Consider the following 6928-nt stretch of genomic DNA (forward strand, 5'->3'; position numbering starts at 1 on the left):
GATTATCTTCTTTCTTTTTTTTTCTTAGTTCAGCATCTGTTAACATTTAAGCATAAATCGCCTATTTCAGGAGAGCTTCTCGGTTAACATTCAAACATGAATCGCCTATTTCAGGAGAGCTTCTAACATTCAAACATGAATCCCCTATTTCAGGAGAGCTTCTAACATTCAAACATGAATCCCCTATTTCAGGAGAGCTTCTAACATTCAAACATGAATCCCCTATTTTTGGAGAGCTTCTAACATTCAAACATGAATCGCCTATTTCAGGAGAGCTTCTAACATTCAAACATGAATCCCCTATTTTTGGAGAGCTTCTAACATTCAAACATGAATCCCCTATTTCTGGAGAGCTTGTCAGCAAATCAACTCAGCCGCGGAAGTCTATGTTATTTATTTTTTAACTGCGATAATTCAATATTTTTTATTCTATCACGATTAGTAATATCTTTAATATTTTTGCTACAAAAAATATCTAAATGTATCCTGTTTAAAACATCCAGAATCCCTATCTTTAAGCCATTCACAAAACTTCGTCGTAAAAAATCGTTGTTTTTACAGAATCTTCCTCAGCGGATTACATCCCGATCTACAACAGCCATAAATACAACATCTTTTCCAATGGGTCGCTACAAATCCATCGAGTTAGTGACCGTGAAAAAGGGTTCTACATTTGCGAAGCTAATAATGGCATTGGCACAGACCTCAGAAAACTTATATATCTTACTGTTCATCGTAAGTAAACGATATTTTCTCGTTGGTTGGTATTGTATTTTATTACTCTATTCTTTTATTTTCTTTAGGGTTTTTTCACAGTATATTTTATTCCTCTGGCAAAATACATGATTGGCTGCTTTAAAATAAGAATCCTTTATGTAAATAGAGAGTAATCTGAATGAATTAAACGATGTTATTAATTACAAACTGAATCTTATAATATATATATATATATATATATAATTTGAAGTTATTAATGTACATACAATAACATATTTCTACAAAGTAATCTTATCATTATACTAAGTCAGTATAAGAGGAACTGACTTTTGCTGTATTAAGTATTCATGGGTAAGAACATATATATCTTAATTTCTATTATTGATTTTTACATATTAATTTTTCGGTTTCTAATTAAAGGTACATACAACTTTTAAATTAGGTAGTGGATCTACCATAATTTTAAAATGGTTTATTGAAAATACCATAACCATAAACAGTGTTGTTAACCCATTACAGCTAAACATTTGTAGCGAAACAACCACAACCACAAAGTTAATCTGCCACAATCCTACACAGTAGAGTTAACTTATCACAGTTACAAAACATATAGAAAACGTACCGCACTTATTAAAACAGCGTATTTAACCTACCATAGCTATCAAACACTGCATTGAACCTAACACAATCACAACAATGTATTGAACCTATAATAACCCCAAAGACTGTAATTAATCTATCAAAGCGAACCTACGAAAATTGTAAAACGATCTTGTGAGCCTACGTACCATAAAATGTGCGACTCTAGCACATAAATCAGAATGACTAACCCAAAACAGCTACAAAGCACTGTAGTGAACGTAGCACACAGCTGGAAAACGGTATATTTAACCTAGCTCAGCTACCAGATATTGTAACGAAAGTAACCCATATGTACCACGATATAGTAAAATAGAACATCTACAAAGTACAGATACAAAACAGTGTCGTAAACGTAGTGCAGCTATACAACAATGTAACGAACCTAGAACAGCTACAATATAGTGTAGTGAGCTACCTCAGCTATAAACAGAGCGTAAAACGTAGCTTAGCTACAAAATAGCATAATGCATCTATTCGAGCTGGTAAGTGTCGTATCCTTTCCAAGGTAACAGTTTTATTTTGCTTTTATCATTAATGTTTTTAAATATAATACTTAGGTAGTGGTTCGTAGAGAATTTATGTTTTTCTACTACTACTACCACTATTACTACGTCAAGATGTTCTGATAACGCATATATTACGTTATAACTACTTATAAAAACATGTGAAGAGTTATGGCTAGTTTGAAAGGTTTTAACGGGCTTCATTCTCCTGTTAAGGATTTGTTTAATGACCTTATTTTATTAAAAAGCCCAGCGCTGGCAGAGGGAAACATTATCCTCAATAAAAATATAAGTAGTTGCTTTGCTTGTTTTGTTTTAAGGCAAAACTACTTAGATTAACTAATACCATCTCTAGTTTTGAAATGCCGACCAAAGGGTAGGTAACCAGCTGGCAGCATCTGCTGCCAACTTTTGGTCTACTATTTTACCAACGAATAGTGGGATTTCCCACGACATCATAATGCCTTTATGGTTGAAAGGGCGAGGTTGTTCGTCACTGTGTTTTGATCCCGTGACCCACAACTTACGAGTCGAGCACTCTAACCATCAGACTATGCGAGGTCCCAAACAGTTAAATTATGTCTATTAAAATATTTCAGATAAATATGGTGAAAGGGATCAACCACTAAGTTTCACATGTTTGTTATAACTCATTTCTATAGCTTTAATCATATCTGTCGAATTAATAACAATATAGCACTGTGACATCACAGTGCAAGTAAAAAGTAGGAATTATCGTATTTTCAAGTATTGATGTGTTTTTTTCGTGAATAAAGTTATAATGAAACAGGGTTTGTTACTTGGTTAATTTCGAAGTATTTTAACCCTTATGACAAAATATCTTACAAAAAAGGACGACACTATAAAAGTGATAAGCTGTTCATTCATTGTGATCTTAGTCCTACATTTTTAGAACTTACAAAACATTAACCTATTTTTCATATTTCAGTAACGGTATTTTATAACTGAGGCAGAAGATGATGTGTTGATTTCCGATTATCCTTTCACACAGACAAACCAAGGTTCGACATTAAGTTTAAGTCCCATGCCGCCAAAAAAGAAGACAGAGTAGTGTTAAGAGTTGCTGCTAGAGGAGACCTACCTATTCAGTTTGCTTGGAAGAAAGATGAAGTGAAACTTGAGAATGATACAAGATATTTGTAAGACATCTTGCAATTAGTTTTTCATATCGGAATCAGCACATAGTTTATTTATTTAAACTTATACTACAACATCATAATTATTTCGTTATTTGAGTAAATATCATTTAAAATTATAACATTGTTAAAAACAAGCTGTTGTTACTTAGCTTCTTCAAGTATAAATTTTCAATGATAACGTAAATAACCAAGAGTTTAATTACTTTTAAATGTTTCCGGTGCAATTTCAATTCATGCGACCGCGGCACAGTTCACCAAAATGCCTTGAATGAGGTCTTGTCCACACCGTTCTGCTTCTGAAACTTACTTATAAAACGGTACAAAAGGATTACTATCCCGATGTGGCATCTTGTATCAAAAAAAAACATAATTATAATCATTATTCATAGTGGTATCTCTTATAAAACAGAACCATGAATCGTAAGTGACATCTCACTGCAAAGCGGTAAGCAGAATGTCTACGCTGAATGACATCTCATATAAAGCAGAAAACATAATAATTAACCTTAATGGAATCTCTTACAAAGCGGAAAACAGAACCATTAATCTTAGTGGCATCTCATATAAAACAGAAAACAGAATTACTGCTCTGAAGCGACATTTTCTACAAAGCCGTAAAGTGAGTGATTCTTTTGAATGACATCTCAAATAAAGAGGAAAACAGAATCACTATTCTGAAATAACATCTCATACAAAGTAGAGAACAGAATCACTGCTGTGAAGTAACATCACATATAAAAGTAGAAACTAGAATCGATGATCTGAAGTAACATCACATATAGAGTAGAAACTAGAATCGATGATCTGAAGTAACATCACATATAGAGTAGAAAGTAGAATCGATGATCTGAAGTAACATCACATATAGAGTAGAAACTAGAATCGATGATCTGAAGTAACATCACATATAGAGTAGAAACTAGAATCGATGATCTGAAGTAACATCACATATAGAGTAGAAACTAGAATCGATGATCTGAAGTAACATCACATATTGAGTAGAAACTAGAATCGATGATCTGAAGTAACATCACATATAGAGTAGAAACTAGAATGATTGCTCTAAAATAAAATATCAATAAAGCGAAAAACAGAATCGTTATTTCAAGGTGATATCTCAAATAAAAGGGAAAAACAAAGTCACTTCTCTGAAAAGACGTTTCAGGTAAGGTGCAAAACAAAATCACTGCTCAGAAGAGGAATCTATTGATCCCCACTCTAAAGAGATATTTCGTATGAAGCAGAAACAGAACCATTGCTCTGAATTGCCATCTTACATAGAGCAAGAAACAACAAAACCACTGCACTGAAATGCCATTTCATATAAAGAAGAGAGAAGAATCAGTACTCCAAAAGTGACATCTTATATAAACAGGAAAACTGATTCACTATCTCAAAGTGACATTTCATATAAAGCAAAAACATTGATATTTGGAATTTTTATACTTTACTAAATATAAAATTAAAAGGGGCCAAAATTCGCGAGCGAATGCAACATGTCTCCGCCACGCTATCCCAACATGGCTAATTGTTTGTTTGTTTGTTTTTGAACTTCGCGTAAAGCTACACGAGGGCTATATGCGCTAGCCGTCCCTAATTTAGCAGTGTAAGACTAGAGAGAAGGTAGCTAGTCATCACCACCCACCGCCAACTCTTGGGCTACTCTTTTACCAACGAATAGTGGGATTGACCGTCACATTATAACGCCCCCACGGCTTAAAGGGCGACCATGTTTGGTGGGACGGGAATTCGAACCCGCGACCCTCAGATTGCAAGTCGAGCGCCCTAACCACCTGGCCATACCGGGCCAACATGACTAATTCTGACACCATAAAAATCTTGAAAAACACAGAATATTGGAAACTGTCTATAACACTGCTTGGGACATGCAAGAAAGTATCTTTGCACCATATCCAGTGTAAACTGGTTGACATACACATGAATAGTTCACGAAAACCCCAAACTGTGCTCTCTTCGCTGAAAAATTGAGCAAAAGATTAAAATACCAAAATTGTCTGTATCTCTGTTTGGCACCCTCAAAGAGTATCTTTGTGCTAAATCATACATAAATATGGATAAGTAATTTACCACAACCCCTAAAATTATGGGTTTATTTTTTTACCTCCCTAAAATGGCCAAAATGGGCGTATCCCACAGTTTTGTGTGTATATCTATGGGAACTGCAAAAAAGTACCTTTATAATAAATGTTATGTTAATTGTTCGAAATACGGCAGAGTAATTGTAAAAAAAACCCTACAATTATGCTTTTTGTGGCAGTTTGCCCCCACCCACTAATTTCTAAAAATAGGCAAGTCCACCATATTTGTTTATCAATTCGTGGGACCTGTAAAAAAGTATCTTTGTACTAAATCCCAACTAAATTGGTCAAAATGTGGTCGAGTATTGGACCAAAACTCCCAAAAATATGCTTTGTTTGAGTCCTGACCCCCCTTAAAAAAGAACCAAAATGCGTACATCAAATTTTTATGTCAATGTGTTGGGCGCATGAAAATTTATAGTTGTGCCAATTTTCAATTTGATTGCTGTAAATATGATCGTACAGGAGCACAAATATACATTTTTGAGTTAACTTTTGACCCTATAAAATCTTTAAAAGGGCCTAAAACCAAAATAAAGTAAAAAAGGTGTTTAGGCGTAGTGGACCAAGATATAACCTTACCAACTTTCAAATCAATCCGCCGTGAAATGAAAGAATGGCGGTCGATTGAAAAGTGTTTGGAAAAAGAAGAAATAAAGACGAAGAAACAACAACGTGTCTATCTGCGGAGACATAATGACAGCATGCATACGTGATATGCTTCTACAGTTAACGCCTGCTCTTCATATTAAGAAACTCGTTCAAAACAAATCAATGTATTCAAATCTTCTAATCAAAATAGCGAGGAAAACATTTTCGTCAATATATATTTTATGTAGTTTCATTAAGCTCAAGATCAAAATGCAGCTGTAAATGTAGCATGTTTCTGAAACGTAACAGTCGTATTTTCTAGCTCAAAATTCTGTTCTTGCTCAAGCTTAATAATTAACAGCCAAACTATAACAGTTGGATAGACGTTTATCACATTTATGTGCATTCCTTCGTTGGCGATATATCACATCTGTGTGTATTCAGTCCTTGGTGATATACTAGCAAGATTTTATCACATTTATGATGATATATTATAATGTTCATTCTCTTCTTGGTGATATATTATTAATATATATATATCACCAAAAATCAATTTTCGAGTTTAATTACGGATTATTTTTTGTTAGAAAACCGTTTTTTTTTGTATAGGTGAAAGTTCTGTTCAAAGAAACGCTTCTTCTAAAAAAATCATAAAACAACTGAACGTAGGACGTTTTGGAAATAAACCAAAGTAAAAGTAGGTGACATTTTTTCTGAAGATGACTCGGAAATAACGAGGCAAGAATTACCAATAAGCAATAATATAAATAATTATTTATGAATGTTATTATGCTTACGTGTTTGACGCCGAACACGTCAAAAGTAAGCAACCAGGGTGTTTATTTATTGTTTGTTTTTGAATTTCGCGCAAAGCTACACGAGGGCTATCTGTGTTAGCCGTCCCTAATTTAGCAATGTAAGACTAGAGGGAAGGCAGCTAGTCATCACCACCCACCGCCAACTCTTGGGCTACTCTTTTACCAACGAATAGTGGGATTGACCGTCACATTATAACGCCCCCACGGCTGAAAGGGCGAGCATGTTTGGTGGTGACGGGGATTACGAACCCGCGACCCTCAGATTGCGAGTCGAGTGCCTTAACCACCTGGCCACGTCGGGCCATCATATTAATATTTATAATAAGTTGCATAAATTGACATCCTAAGTATCGTTTGCTGTGGATCACTACCACGTCATCTTTTCATGGGTAATAAAA

At 34.5% G+C, this 6928-nt stretch overlaps 1 protein-coding gene across 1 annotated transcript in view; it reads left to right on the forward strand.

Annotated features, from left to right (window-relative positions):
- The first annotated feature begins 567 nt into the window (after nt 1-567).
- The window catches only part of LOC106463848 (Down syndrome cell adhesion molecule homolog), a 40211-nt gene continuing 33850 nt past the window's right edge, over nt 568-6928 (forward strand). The window contains exons 1-2 of the mRNA XM_022391467.1: nt 568-735; nt 2875-3022. The gene's annotated coding sequence lies outside the window, so the exon portion shown is untranslated. The remainder of the gene's footprint in view (nt 736-2874; nt 3023-6928) is intronic.

This window comes from Limulus polyphemus, unplaced genomic scaffold, assembly GCF_000517525.1.
Source record: "Limulus polyphemus unplaced genomic scaffold, Limulus_polyphemus-2.1.2 Scaffold1500, whole genome shotgun sequence".
NCBI classification, from domain to species: domain Eukaryota; kingdom Metazoa; phylum Arthropoda; class Merostomata; order Xiphosura; family Limulidae; genus Limulus; species Limulus polyphemus.